The sequence below is a fragment of the Artibeus jamaicensis genome, unplaced genomic scaffold (genome assembly GCF_021234435.1).
Source record: "Artibeus jamaicensis isolate MK-2021 breed Jamaican fruit bat unplaced genomic scaffold, CSHL_Jam_final scaffold_1964, whole genome shotgun sequence".
NCBI lineage: Eukaryota > Metazoa > Chordata > Mammalia > Chiroptera > Phyllostomidae > Artibeus > Artibeus jamaicensis.
The window spans coordinates 21,841,843-21,857,925 of record NW_026522030.1 but is presented as its reverse complement, the minus strand read 5'-3'; the positions used below and the strand labels follow the sequence as shown (position 1 = coordinate 21,857,925).

At 39.3% G+C, this 16,083-nt stretch overlaps 1 protein-coding gene across 6 annotated transcripts in view; it reads left to right on the top strand.

The window, feature by feature from the left end:
* Positions 1-16,083, top strand: part of PHF24 (PHD finger protein 24) — a 205,117-nt gene that overhangs the window by 129,942 nt on the left and 59,092 nt on the right. The window lies entirely within an intron of this gene.

Below are 16,083 nucleotides of genomic sequence, written 5' to 3'. Positions count from 1 at the left end.
GGTGTGAGGAGGCAAGGAAAGGACATAACTGCTGTCCTTTGAAATAACTTTGTAAGTTATTTAAAAATGATTCCTTCTAGTGTGTATGGTCAAGCTTGAGATGGGCAGGAAGAGACTGTCTTTCATGGAGGCACATGAATGAAGTTCACCTCTGGAGCTCGATTTTCCGGAACAGACACTATAGATCTTAGAGCATCCTATTTAGGGATATGGATTATTGGCTGGACTTTTGATTAAGGGCCACAAACTTGTGGCTCTTTGGTTGATTCCATCATGGTTGGAATGTCTGGCTGAATGTTTTATTAAAATCTGAATTTGTGCACATTTAGGCAGAGCAGGCTTTTTCTATCCAACTTCAATGCCCACCACACTTTAATGTCCACTGATTCACTTAGTAATGTTAACGCCATGGCCCCTGTGGACATTGTGATATGCCTCCAACATTCCAGGATTTCTGAATTTCCTTAAGATGTTCTTGCCCTGATGAGTGGTTCCACAGCCCAAATATTCTTTAGGCCCCAAATCTCTGAAGAGGCTGTGTGGTCCTGCATCCAGCATCCACTCTCCTGCTGAAAAAATAGGGTGAGTACGCAGTCCGCTCAGCTGTAAGCTGGGCGGTGTCAAAAGTACAGAGACATTTGAGTCGTGTTTCCTGCCTGGTCTCAAGACCCTTAAAAATCTAGTTTCAAAGACAAGACTAATTCACATGAATCAAAAACTAATCTTACCAGGCGGTTGGGAAAAGGGGACCAGGGAGTTTTATTTAATGCATACAGAGTTTCTATTTGGAATGATGAAAAAAGTTCTGAAGAGGATAGTGGTAGTGGCTGCACAACATTGTGAATGTACTTAATGATGCCGAACTATACACTTTAAAAATGGTTAAAATTTGCCCTGGTTGGTGTGGCTCAGTGGACTGAGTGCCAGACTGAGAACCAAAAGGTCACAGGTTCGATTCCCAGTCAGGGCACATGCCTAGGTTGCGGGCCAGGTCCCCAGTAGGGGGCACGTGAGAGGCAAATACACACTCTTCTTCTCTTTCTCCTTCCCTTCCCTTCTCTCTAGAAATAATTAAATAAAATCTTTTAAAAGATAGTTAAAATATGTTAAATAGATTTAACCACAGTTTAAAAAAACAAAAGGCCAAAATACAATTATTAGCATAAGAGACTTTTTATTATGCTAGGAAGAATATTCTGAAAGTGATTCGATAAAGAAATAGATTAGAAAATGTTTTTCTTGAATATTCTTTTATGTAGAACAAAATTGAAAACTCGAACCTGATATTCAAGATAATCCTTACATCCCTGAAGATGTCGAAAGGACGTCATTTCAATATCTTTTCTGAACTTGCAAATTCCATAATACAGGAAAAAAGACTTTTTCGACCAAACAGTACTGAATGACACATTCACAAAATCCACTTAAAAGCACCTTGCATCAGCTTTTCAGTAGCAAGGCAAGACACCTACAGAGTGGCTTGAATCTGTTGTTTCTTTTATTGTTACTACTCAACCTGGTCCTTCCTGTAGCCACTGCCATCCCCTATGCCACTGCAATAGTTCTGTCTCCCATTAACCTGACCCAGTGGGTGCCATGAGGTATTTGTGTCCTTCTCCCCTGGTCTCTGAATATATGTGCTTAATAAGCTGCTGTCAGTCTCATAGGTCCAGCATTGGTGTCGTGCATTCAGCCATCCCCAGAACCCTAGGGACTCTCTCCCTCACCAGTGAGCTGGAGAGGAGGCAAACACAATACTATATATCCCACCCAACCAGTGCCAGCTTCCTGCAGCCGCTGCCACTTTTTTGCTGCTGAACAGTACTCAGTTTCCATGAGCCTAACCACTTGCTTCAGTCAAAACCATCAAATTCTCCAAACTTCACACCTGCTCCGACCAGTACACTTACCTTCAGCCACTGTCAACTTACTAAGCCAGGTGGCAAACACAAGGCCCAGCACCTTGTTTCTACACAGCCAAGCTCCTTGCCCCTAGTTAAGGAGTAGTTACATTTATACAGTCCTAAAATTACATTCGGCCCTTTGAAGGCAACTGCAAGGTTGATGTGGCCCCTGGTGAAAATGAGTTTGACACCCCCACGAGCCGTTAGAACCATCAGCTAAAATCTCCTCTCTACCAGCTCAACCCAGCCCTTGCTCCTCTATCTCCAAGCTGTGGAGTTAGAACCAAAGGTAATCTTATGCCTTTTTGCATAATTGGCCTTTGGTGCAGGTGTTATTGATTTGGTACTTGTTGATGAAAGGTGCTTGTGTGGATAGGACGTGAGATTAGGGTCTTCCTAAATAAGGGCACATTTACATGATGGACATACTGCTTGTGATTTTTAATGATGTGGGGATAGATCTTCACACTTGCCCTTTCTGCCTCATGGTTTACAATGAACAGCGAACAAGGCAGGTGAAGTACAGGGAAAGGTTCTGTGGACTCTGGAGGACTATACAACTCCAAAGGATTCATATTCATGTGTTTCTAGAAGACTTGTAAAGCCGGACCTTGCTTCCATTATAATGCTACGGCATCACAATTATTGTAATAACAGAATTTCCTCAGGAAACTGTTCACAGCTATTGATTCATAGGTACCACGGGTCACACAGACGTACCACTTATATGAGTTGCCCCTCCTGACAAGCCTTATTAAGTTTTGCTGTGTCTCATTCTCAGAAAGTATTATGGCACACCTTAGTTATGCCAAGATGCTTGGTCAGAGAAACATAGTTGCTGCAACATTGTTATACATGAGCATTTTTATTAATGCCCAAGATCTAAGATTTCCAGAGTGTTGGACTGGAAGCTGCAGAGTACTCTCAGGCAGCAAGACCGCCGGTGCTCACACAGTGGGTTACTACACTGTGCTGCAGTGTAGCGATCAGCCAGAGGCACTAGAGGGCAGCACATGCCCACTTGATGCGCCCAGTCTGGAGGACTCACTGACAGGAACAGTAGCCTGTCCCAGTGGCTCTTAATCCTGGCTTTGCAATAGAATAAACGGGAAGATTGTAAAAATATAGATTTCCTGGCCTCACCCATGCTTAATGAATCGGAATCTCTATGTAGGGCCCAGAAATTCATATATTAAGAAAGAATTTAAAATAATCCTCATACAATAAAGTACTGGCTCTGGATGTGTATTTGGAAACAATTGGCCTCCAAAGAGAAATAGTTCCCCCACCCTGCCCCAGTTTCACTGAGATATAACTGACATAGACCATTGTGTCAGTTGAAGGTGTATGACATAATGATTTGATATGTGTATATATTGGGAAATGATTACCACAATAAGTCAATATCCATCACTTTACATGTTACATTTTTTCTTGTGATGAGAACTACTCTTTTAGCAACTTTCACAACTTTCAAACACTGTACAATACAGTATCATTAACTGTACAGTATCATTGACTATAGTCACTGTGCTGCACATTAGATCTTCAGGACCTATTAATCTTATAACTGGGTGTTTCAACCTTTTAACTCACCCATTTCCCCCACCTCTCACCCCCTGCTGCTGGCAACCACCAATCTGTTCTCTGCTTTTGTGAGTTTTGGCTACATTCCACATATAAGTGAGATCATATAGTATTTGTCCTTCTCTGTCTTATTTCACTTAGTGTCATGTCCTCAAGGTCAGATCAATGTTTCTCCTCCCCCTTCTCCTCCTTTCTTTTTCTTTTCCTTCCTCCCTTCCTCCCTTCCTCCCTTCCTTCCTTCCTCCCTTCCTCCCTCCCTCCCTCCCTCCCTCCCTTCCTTCCTTCCTCACTTCTTCTTCCTCCCCTTCTCCTTCTTCTCCTCTTCTTCTTCCTTTTTATTCCTTCTTTACAGCTGAATAATATTCCAGTGTGTGTGTGTTTGTGTGTATCACATCTTTATCCATTCTTCCATCAATAGACACTTAGGTCTTGGCTATTGTAAATAATACTGCCATGAACATGTGGGTGCAAATATATCTTCCCGATAGTGATTTAGTTTCCTTCAGATATATATCCAGAAGTGGGGTTACTGAATCATATAGTACTTATATTTTTATTTTTTATAATATATTTTATTGATTATGTCATTATAGTTGTCCCATTCCCCTCCCCCTGCACACCCCCTCCCAGCTACATTCCCCCCTTTAGTTCATGTTGATGTGTCATAAGTTCTTTAGCTTCTACATTTCCCACACCACTCTTGTCCACCCATTTTCTCCCCACCATCTATGCTACTTATTCTCTGTACCTTCTCCCCCCTTCTCCTCCTCCCACTTCCCTGTTGCTAAACCTTCATGTGATCTTCATTTCTGTGGCTCCCCTCCTGTTTTAGCTGTCTGCTTAGTTTACTTTTGTTTTAGGTGTGGTTGTTAATAACTGTGAGTTTGCTGTCCTTTCACTGTTCGCATTTTTTATCTTCTTTTCCTTAGATAAGTCCCTTTAACATTTCCTATAATAAGGGCTTGGTAATGATGAACCTCTTGAACTTGACCTTGTCTGAGAAGCGCTTTATCTGCCCTTCCATTCTAATTGAAAGCTTTGCTGGATAGAGCAATCTTGGATGTAGGTCCTTGCATTTCATGAGTTGGAATACCTCTTTTCTGACTCTCTGGCCTAGAAGGTCTCTTTTGAGAAACCAGCTGACAGTCTGATGGGAACTCCTGTGTAGGTGACTGTCCCCTTATCTCTTGCTGCTTCTAGGATTCTCTCCTTCATTTTAATTTTGGCTAATGTAATGATGATGTGCCTCGGTGTGTTCCTCCTTGGGTCCACCTTCTTTGGGACTCTCTGAGCTTCCTGGACTTCCTGGAAGTCCATTTCCTTTGCCAGCTTGGGGAAGTTCTCCTTTATTATTTGTGCAAATAAGTTTCCCCCTTGTTGCTCTTCCTCTTCCCCTTCTGCTACCCCTATAATTCAGATGTTGGAACATTTAAAGATGTCTTGGAGGTTCCTAAGCCTCACCTCATTTTTTCAAAATTTTTGCTTCTTCATTCTTTTCTGTTTGGTTGTTTCTTTCTTCTTTCTGGTCCACTCAGTTTTCTTCCCATCACTATTGGTTCCCTGTGCATTTTTCTTCATTTCACTTAGTGTAGCCTTCATTTTTTTTAAATCTAGTTTGTGACCAAAATCAACCAGTTCTGTGAGCATCCTGATCACCAGTGTTTTGAACTGTGCGTCTGATAGGTCACTTAAAAGTATTGGCTCTGGGGCTTTGATTTGTTTTTCTGTTTGAGCCATAATTTTTTGGTCAGGTTCTGCTTATTATGTACTGAAGGGTGGAGCCTTAGGTGTTCACCAGGGCAGGACAACCCAGTGGCTGGGTTGTGATGCTGTATGTGGGGGTGGGGTCAGAGAGGAAACAATGACACTTGTTCTGCTCTCTCTTGGATTTCAGTCCCTTCTGCCACTTCCCACAAGCAAATTGGGCCCTTCTGGTGCTGATTCCCAAGTGTGTGGGCTTGTGTACGTTCTAGGACCCTATGGGTCTCTCCAGTGAACTCTCCTGTGAGGCTGGGAGTCTCTCCTGGCACTTTTTCAATCGGTGCTTTTAGGCTTTATTTTTCCGTCACTGGGGTCCTGGGTTGCATGGTCTGTCTTGCTGCCCATTTTTGCCTGGTTTATCTGCACGTGATTGTGTGACCATGGTCAGCCAACCACCTTGTGTGCCTCACTGGGTCTGCTCATTTCCTCCCCTCGCCTGACATCTGCTAGCCCTGCACAGCCTGTGAGTCCCGGTCTGCCAGCCACCACCTTTTCCTGCTGTGACACCTCTCCACGGCCACCGACTCCACACCTCTTACCAGTCTGTATGAATGGTTGTCAGACTTCTGTACAGTTCAATTTTCTTCCTGTTATGGTTGTGTTTTTGTTTCTAAATCTTTGTCGTCCTTAATTTTGGTTGTGCGAGGAGGCACAGTATTTCCACCTACATCTCCATCTTGGCTGGCTATTTTTAATTTTTTTAAGTACCTCCATCCTGCACCAATTTACATTCCCACCAACAGTGCACAAGTGTTCCCTTTTCTCCATGTCCTTGCCAGCAGTGGTTGTCTCTTGTCTTTTTTTTTTTTAGTAAAAACACCTTTATTTTGGCATTCAAAGAACAAACAGTTCTTTTTTTCAAGATATTCATAATTACAAAAATGGCATCTTCAAAACATTCCCTTTAATGGGAAACTTAGGACTGGGGGATTGCATGCACCTGTGTCCAGACCAGGGCTTGGACCCACAACCCAGGGATGTGCCCTGACTGGGAATAGAACCCACAAACTTTCAGTTACAAGATGGTGCTCCAATCAATTGAGTCACACCAGCCAGGGCAAAATGTGATCTAATTTAGTAACACTTCTTTGTCTGGTGTGATTTCAGTTCTTCCCCAAAGACAACAGAGTAGACTGACTGGCCTAAGATCCATATCCACTAGGGCTGATACTCATAAAAGAAGATGAAACTTGCCAAGAAGATTGACAAAGCTCTTAAAATCCTAGAAGTGTACCAACAATTTCCTTATCACTGCTCATCACTATGTGAATTCTTGATCCTATACACTTGCCCACAAGCTCTAGAGGCAACAGCAGCGATGTGTTAGTGGTATCATTACCTGCCTTGGCTATACCTTGTCTTGTCTTTCTTTTGTTAATAGAATTTATTGGGGTGATGTTGGACCACAAAATCATATAGGTTTCAAGGATACAACTCAACAAAACACCATCTGCACATTGCGTCGTGTGCCCACTACCACAAGCAGTCTTTTCCATCCCCATTTATCCCTCCTTTGCCCATGTCCACCTACGTCCACACCTCTGTTCCCCTGACCACCACACTGTTGTCTCTGTGTATGTGTTATGTATATATGTTTTTTAATCATATAAAAAACACTTCACTTTCATCCAGCCCCTCAACAGGCCTCCCCTCTGACAGCTGTCCGTCTGTTCCATGTATCCATGCCTCTGTTTCTATTTTGATCATCAGTTTATTTTGTTCATTAGATTCCACACATAAATGAGATTATATAGTATTTTTCTTTCTCTGACTCGCTTATTTCACTTAACATAATAATCTCCAGGTCCATCCATGCTGTTGCAAATGGTAAGATTTTTTTTTTTTGGCTGAGTAGTATTCTATTGTATAAATGTACCACAGCTTTTTTTATCCACTCATCTATTGATGGACACTTGGGCTCTTTCCAGATCTTGGCTATCGTAAATGATTCTGCAATGAACACAGGAGTTCATATATTTTTCCAATTAGTGTTTTGTGTTCCTTTGGATATAGTCCCAGAAGTGGGATCACTGGGTCAAAGGCTGTCCTATTTTTGATTTCTTAAGGAAACTCCATAGTGTTTTCCACAATGGATGCACCAGCCTGCATTCCCACCAACAGTACACAATGGTTCCCTTGTGTTTCTCTGAGTCCTAGACAGCACTTGTTGTTTCTTGATTTATTGATGATGGCCATTCTGACAGGTATGATGTGACATCTCATCATGGTTTTAATTTGCATCTCATTGATAATTAGTGACATTGAGCATTATTTTATGTGTCTACTGGCCATATGTATGTCCTCTTTGGAAAAATGTCTATTCAGGCCTTTGTCCATTTCTTAACTGGGCTGTTTATCTTCTTCATTGAATTGTATGAGTTCTTTATATATTTTGGAAATTAACCCCTTATCAGATGTATCATTGGCAAATATATTTTCCCATTTAGTGGGTTCTCTTTTCATTGTGTTGATGGTTTCTTTGTTGTGCAAAAGCTTTTTAGTTTGATTTTTAGTCCCATTTGTTTTTTTCTTTGTTTCCCTTGCCCTAGGAGTTATATCAGAAAAAATATTGCTATGACAAATGTCTGATGTTTTAGTGCCTATGTTTTCTTCTAGGGTTTTCATGGCTTCATGACTTAACATTTAAGTCTTTAATTCATTTTGAGTTTATTCTTGTATATGATGTAAGTTGGTAGTCTAATTTCTGATTTTTGCATGTATCTGTACAATTTTTCCAACTGCAATTGAAGAGAATGTCTTCACTCCATTATATGTTCTTGTCTCCTTTGTCAAATATTTTATTTTTTCCATTACCATTTACCCCCCATACCCTCTTCCACCTCCACCCACACCCCAGAACCTCACCCCCACAATCATCACACTGTTGTCCATGTCTATGAGTTCTTTCTCTTTTTTCTTTTATGCTCAATCCCTCCACTGCCCCCCTCCAGAGCTGTTAGCCTGGTTCCTATCATTGAGTCTGTCTCTGTTTTGCCTGTTAGATCAGTTGATTCCACATATGAGTGAAATCACATGGTAGTTGTCTTTCTCTGACTGGCTTATTTTTACTTAGCATAATGTTCTCCAAGTCCATCCATACTGTTGCAAAGGGTAAAATCTTCTTCTTTTTTATGGCCAAGTAGTATTCCATTGTGTAAATGTTCCATAGTTGTTTTATCCACTTATCTACTGATGGACACTGGTCTGCTTCCAAATATTGGCTATTAGTAATAATGCTGCAGTGATTTTAGGGCTGCATATGTTATTTCAAATTAGTGTGTCAGGTTTCTTCAGATAAATTCCTAGAAGTGGAATACTGAGTCAGAAGGCAGTTCCACTTTTAATATTTTAAAGATTTTTTAAAGATGTTTTTTATTTACTTTTAGAGAGAGGAGAAGAGAGGGAGAGAAACATCAATGTGTGGTTTTCTGTCACGCACTCTGTACTGAGGACCTGGCCTGCAACCCAGGCATGTGACCTGACTGGGAATCAAACCTGCAGCCCTTTGATTTGCAGGCTGGAACTCAATCCACTGGCCACACCAGATAGGGCCACTTTTAACTTTTTGAAGTAACTCCATACTGCTTTCCCCAGTGGCTGTACCAATCTACATTTCCACCAATGATGCACAAGGGTTCCTGTTTCTGCACATCCTTGCCAAATCTTGTTGTTTATTGTTGACAGCCATTCTGACAGGTGTGAGGTGGTATCTCATTGTGATTTTATTTGCATTTCTCTGGTGATTAGTAAAGTCGAGCATCTTTTTATATGTCTATTGGCTATTTGTACGTTCTCTTTAAAGAAATGTCTATCCAGGTCCTTTGCTGTTTTTAAAATTGTTTATTTTTTTGGTGTTGAGTTGTACGAGTTCTTTATAAATTTTAGATATTAACCCGTTTTCAGATGTACCAGTGAATATGTTCCCCCATTCAGTGGGTTGTCTTTTCATTTTGTTGATGGTTTCCTTTGTTGTGCAAAAACTTTTTAGTTTGATGTATCCTATTGGTTTTCTTTTGTTTTTCTTACTGGAGGAGTTATATCAGAAAAAATACTACTATGAGAAATGCCCAAGATTTTAATGCCTACATTTTCTTCTAGGATTTTTATAGTTTCAAGTCTGACATTTGAGTCTTCAATCAATTTTGAGTGTATTCTTGTCAGAGGCATAAGAAGGTGGTCTAGTTTCATTATTTTGCATTTATCTGTCCAATTTTTCCAACACTATTTACTGAGTAGACTCTCTTTAGCCCATTGTATGTATCTGCATCCTTTGTCAAATATTAATTGACTGTAGAGGTGTGTGTTTATTTTAGAGCTCTCTATTCTGTTCCATTGATGTATATGTGTGTTTTTATACCAGTGCCATGCTGTTTTGAATACTATGGTTTTATAGCATAGTCTAATGTTAAGTAGCTTGATTCCTCCAACTTTGTTCTTTTTTTCTCAAGATCACTGTTGCTCTTTGGGGTCTTGAGTGGTTCCATATAAATTTTTGTAATATTTGTTCCAGTTCTGTGAAATATGCCATTGGTATCTTGATAGGAATGGCTTTGAATGTGTAGATTGCTTTAAGTAGTATGAACATTTTAATGATATTAATTTTTGCAATCCATGAACATAGTATATGCTTCAATTTATTTGTATCTTCCTCAATTTCTATCTTTAGTATCTTATAATTTTCTGAGTACAGGTTTTTCAATTTCTTGATTAATTTACTCCTAGGTACCTTATATTTTATGTTGGAATAGTAAATGTTTTTTTTTAATTTCTCTCTCTGATAGTTAATTATTGGTATATAAAAATGCCACTGAATTCTGAATATTGCTTTTGTATCCTGCTACTGTTTAATTTAATTAAATTTATTTTTAATTTAATAAATGCTGCATTTTAATTTAGAAATGCTAGTTTTTTGGTGGAATCTTTATAATTTTCTATGTATAATATCATGGCATCTGTGAATAATGTTTTGACTGTTTTATTTCCTCCTTTTCAGTTTGGATGACTTTTATTTCTTCTTCTTGTCTGGTTGCTGGGGTTAGTACTTCCAGTACTATGTTGCATAAGAATGATGAAAGTGGACATCCCTATCTCATTCCTGATCTTAAGGGAAATGCTTTTAATTTTTGCCCATTGAGTATGATGAGGGTTTGTTATATATGGCCTTTAGTATGTTGAGATATAATCCCTCTATTCCCACTCTGCTGAGAGTTTTTATCATAAATCTGTGTGGATTTTCATCAAATGCTTCTTCTGCATCAATTGATATGATCATGTGATTTTCATTCTTCATTTTGTTTATGTGATATATCACATTCATTGATTTGCAAATATTGTACCAACCTTGCATTCCCAGAATAAATCCCACTTGATCATGGCATATAATCTTTTTAATGTATTGCTGGATATGGTTTGCTAATATTTTGTTGAGGATTTTAGCATCTATGTTAATATTGGCTTATAATTGTCTTCCTTTGTAGTGTCATTATCTGTTTCAAGAATCAGAATAATGCTAGCCTTGTAAAAGGAGCTTGGAAGTCCTCCCTCCTCTTGAATGTTTAGAGTGGTTTGAGAAGGATGGGTGGTAGTTGCTCTTTGAATGTTTGGTAAAATTCACCTGTGAAGCCATCCAGTCCAGGACTTTTGTTTCCTAGGAGATTTTTTTTTATTGTTTCAGTTTCATTAGTTGTAATTGTTCTGTTCAGATTTTCTGATTCTTCCTGATTCAGTTTTGGAAGATTATATGTTTCTAAGATTTTATCCATATGGCCCGGGTTGCCCAATTTTTTGGCATATAGTTATTCTTAGTATTTTCTTCCAACCCTTTGTATTGCTGTGGTGTATGTTGTTACTTCTCTTTTATTTCTGATTTTATTTATTTGGGTACTCTCTCTCTCTCTTTTTTTTTTTTTTTGATGAGTTCTGGTTAAAGGTTTGTCAATTTTATTTACCTTTTCAAAGAACCAATTTTTGGTTTCATTCTTCTTTTGTATTTTTTTTAGTCAGTGTCATTTATTTCCACTCTAATCTTTATTATTCCCTACCTTTCACTTACTTGAGCAGACTGCTCATATGTCCAGTGTTTTTTTAAAGAAAGACCACCATAATAAAAGAAATCTAAAATAAGATCCAAAGAGCAAGTCTGAAGGTCTCCATTGTCATCCAGGTACATACCTACTTCCTCTCATCAGGTCTGTTCCCAGATGCAACAGGCATCAGGCTGTCACAGCCCAGTGACATTAGCACCTGAGGTCATCCCATTGTAATCAACCCATACTCCTGGCTTGATTACAGGCTCATTATTCTGACTAGAATGTAACTTTCAGTATAAATAGACCTATAAGAAGATAATGCCCTGGCTAGCAGGTGGGAGTGTGCCAGGTTCCTTGGGATTATATTGCCAGTAAAAATTAGCAAATTAGCATTATGATTTATGCCTCAGACTGTTCAGTTTAATTACAGCTGGTCCACCATGAAGAAACCATTGTCTCAGAGAACCTTGACAAGATTGAGTCTTTCTATTTGTAAAGTGGGGGAATGCTGACTCTTAGTTCTCTTCCCTTCTGTTCTTCCTAGTTAGCCTCCACCCTCAGGACCAGTGGCAGTGGAGACAGGGAGAGCAATCCGAAACACGGGCTGCTGCAGTGACCACAACCCTGTCCCCTCACAGAGGAGAGTGGGTGCCTCTACTTCTTAGGAAGCTGCCTTCCTGTTGTGTGTTTTAGTTTTCTCCCCTTAGGAAAAAGTGGTATCTATTAAAGGTTATTTATTGACTAAAGTATGGGGGGAGGGTTATAAATATTATCTAGAAGGGAATCCTGATAAAAGTGTAAAACAATAGTTACACAAAAGTACTCAAAATATCTCAGAGTGTGCCTGGTACAGAAAAACTGCTATTTACATCTATAAAAAGGAGAGAGATTATTTTTAGCTATGGTGATCTGGGGAAGCTTCATGTAGAAAATGGCATTTAAACTGGTGCTTGAAGCAGATGACTTTAATATATGTAATTAGAAAAGACAGTGATCCAAATGCAGAAATCGGCATGTGTAAGGCTTTTAGTGTGTCTGTGTAGCAGTACATGGGGATAACAGGATTCCTGAAATATTTTACTCTGGGTACATTTTATTTTGTATATATTCAATCTCAATGAAATGAGGTTTACATGTCATTTTGCCTTTGTGTGGAAACTGTGACTGTGCATCTTCTTGTGGGCATGTTTTTCTGCATCACGTGGACATGAGCTGTGGAGATGGGTCTCCTGAATCTGACCATATGTGTATCTCAGTATAAACGTCTGTGTGGGTGCATTTCTCTACAGATTTTTTCATTTTTGTGGGTGCATGCACATGCACTCCTGAAGGGTTGAAAAGGAAGGAGGAAGAACTAGAGGGGAGGAGGAGAAAGAAGGAGGGGAAAGACAGTGAGTAGTTGCTGAGAACTTCTGAAGCCCAAATGTGACACTAGTATACATCATGAGTATTTTAAATAGTTGATAATTGTCCTGCTGACTTTAGAAGTTCTTTTTTCTAATAATACAATATTTGTTGGTTAAAGGCTAGTGTTCCAAAATGCCATCTTTAATCCATCACATTCTATCTCTTTTCATTTGTCCTTCTTTCATCCAATTTAATCCTCTGATTTTTTCTTTTAGTATTCTTTTTCTTTCTTTTCTTTTCCTTCAAGTTACGTTTCTTTCTTCATTGTAGTTTTCTTTCTGTAAGGTTTTTCTTTCTCTTCTAACTTACAGAGCTAATACACTCCACCAATACCCCAGAAACAAATGTTTTTAAATTGGGAAAAAGGATATGTCTAATAGTAAAGTAGTTCAGGCTCAACTTAGGCTTTTGTCTCCACTGTCACAGCCATAGTTAATTCACTCATTGATTTGACAAATTTTAATTGGGTGTTTTTTGTTGTTGTTGTTGTTTTATTTTTAAACTTTTTTATTGATTATGCCATTACATTTGTTCTATTCCCCCCCTCCATTCCCCTCCACCCTGCATACCCCTCCCCCACCATTTCCCCCTTTAGTTCATGAACACGTGTCTCAAATTCTTTAGATTCTGTATTTCCCCTACTATTCTTACCCTCCCCCCTATCTATTTTCTATCTACTGTCTATGCTACTTATTTTCTGTACCTTCTCCCCCCTTCTCCTCCTCCCACTCCCCTGTTGCTAACCCTCCATGTGATCTTCATTTCTATGGTTCTGCTCCTGATCTAGCTGTCCTCTTAGTTTGCTTTTGTTTTAGGTGTGGTTGTTACTGTGAGTTTGCTGTCCTTTCACTGTTCATCTTTTTTATCTTCTTTTTCTTAGGTAAGTCCCTTTAACATTTCATATAATAAGGGCTTGGTGATGATGAACTCCTTGAATTTGGTCTTATCTGAGAAGCACTTTATCTGTCCCTCCATTCTAAATGAAAACTTTGCTGGGTAGAGCAATCTTGGTTGTAGGTCTTTGGCTTTCATGACTTGGAATACCTCTTTCCAGCCCCTTCTTGCCTGTAAGGTCTCTTTTGAGAAATCAGCTGACAGTCTGATGGGAACTCCTTTGTAGGTGACTGTCCCCTTAGCTCTTGCTGCTTCTAGGATTCTCTCCTTCATTTTAATCTTGGCTAATGTAATGATGATGTGCCTTGGTGTGTTCCTTCTTGGGTCCAATTTCTTTGGGACTCTCTGAGCTTCCTGGATTTCCTGGAAGTCTATTTCCTTTGCCAGATTGGGGAAGTTCTCCTTTATTATTTGTTCAAATAAGTTTTCCACTGGTGGCTATGCCTTTCCCCCTTCTGGTACCCCTATAATTCGGATGTTGGAACGTTTAAAGATGTCCTGGAGGTTCCTAAGCTTCTCCTCATTTTTCTGAATTCTTATTTCTTCATTCTTTTCTGTTTGATCATTTTTTTCTTCCTTCTGGTCCACTCCCTTGATTTGAGTCCCAATTTCCTTTCCATTACTATTGGTTTCCTGTGCATTACCATTCATTTCAATTAGTTTAGCTTCCATATGTTTCTCTAATTTGTGACTAAAATCAACCAGTTCTGTAAGGATCCTGATAACCAGTGTTTTGAACTGTGCATCTGAAAGACTGGCTATTTCTTCATCGCTTAGATCTATCGGTTCTGGGGCTCTGAGTTGTCCTAGAGCCATTTTTGGTCTATTCGTGCTGTTAAGTAAGCGGAGCGAAGCCTTAGTTGTTTACCAGGACGGGGAGACCCAGGTCGCTGGTTTGTGATGCTGTGTGTGGGGGTGTGGTCAGAGAGGGAGCAATGGCGGTCCTCTCCGCTAGCCCAGTCCCTCCAGTCACACCACTCGCCCCAGGCCTGTTTATCCGATCGGAATTGTGCGAGCCTGCTGCCCCGCGCAGGCTTCCCTTCTCACTGGTTTATCCGCACGCAGACGTGCGACCGACTGCAGACAGCCCGCCGCGCCTCTTCCCTGTGTGCTCCTGTAGCTAGCCCGCGATCAGCGCCTTTGGCTGCTTGCGCACTGCGCACCACCGGGGGATTTTTTCTTGCCAACCTGCTCCGCTGCTGGCTTCGCTTCTCTTACCGGTTTAGCTGAGCATTTAGTTGTCTTTGGACTCCGTATTGTCAATTTTCTGTGTGGCTTGGTTGTGTTTATTGTTGTTAAAAATAGTTGTTCTTAGATTTGGTTGTGCACAGAGGCAAGGTGGTTCCACCTACATCTCCATCTTGGCGGAAGTCCTAATTGGGTGTTTTTGTATGTTAAAGAATTATTCTAGTTACTGGAGAAACAGGAAAGATACATAGCATAGTCAACCAGTTATATTAATTATCTCTTTTAACTAAGTTAACCAACTTTTCTTTTCTCCATTATATTTGTTAATATAATGCCATTCTAAGAAATGAGAGTAAATAAAAAGTATGTTTAATGAGAAATATTTTTGCATCTGTTTCTTTTTTAAAATAATTTTTAGGACCTGGCTAGTAGCTCAGTTGGTTATAGCATTATCCTGGTACACCAAGGTTGTGGGTTTGATCCCTGATCAGGGCACATACAAGAAGCAACCAATGAAGGCATAAATAAGTGGAACAACAAATTAATGTCTCTGTCTCTCTCAAAATAAATTTTAATTTCTTTAAAAAAATAATAATCTTTTATTTTTTTGTACAGTTGATGTACAATATTATCCAGGGTGGGGCAAAGGTAGGTTTATAATTGTTGATATGGAAAATAATACAGTTTTAATGTATTATTATTACAATAATTAATTATAATACAATAAAACACCTGTGTTTTGTATACTCACAACTATAAACCTACTTTTGTCCCGCCCTGTATTACTTTCAGATGTATAGCCCAGTGATTAGATATTTATATAAATTATGAAGTGATCATCCCAATAAAACTAGTACCCATCTGATACCATACATAGTTACTACAATATTATTGACTATACTCCCTATGTTATACACTACATCCCCACGACTATTCTGTAACTACCAATTTGTACTTCTTAATCCCTTCGCCTTCTCACCCATCTCCCTGAGCTCCTCCCATCTGGCCGTTGTCAAAATGTTCTCTGTATCTGTGAGTGTGTGTCTATTGCATCTGTTCTTAGAAATAGTTCAGGCATCCAAAGATTGTTTAATAATTAACTTAATCATTTGTTTGATAATTAAGCTCTTAAAATTAAAGTTCTGAAAATACGATTTTTAACTATGATATCCAGGTGAGTACCTCAAATGTAAGAATTTCATAAAATTAACCCCCTTTCAGAAGATATCAGTTATCACCATTTTATTTAGTCTAAATCATATGCACATATAAAATTGGCACAGAAAATATATTTGAAAAAATAATGGCTGAAA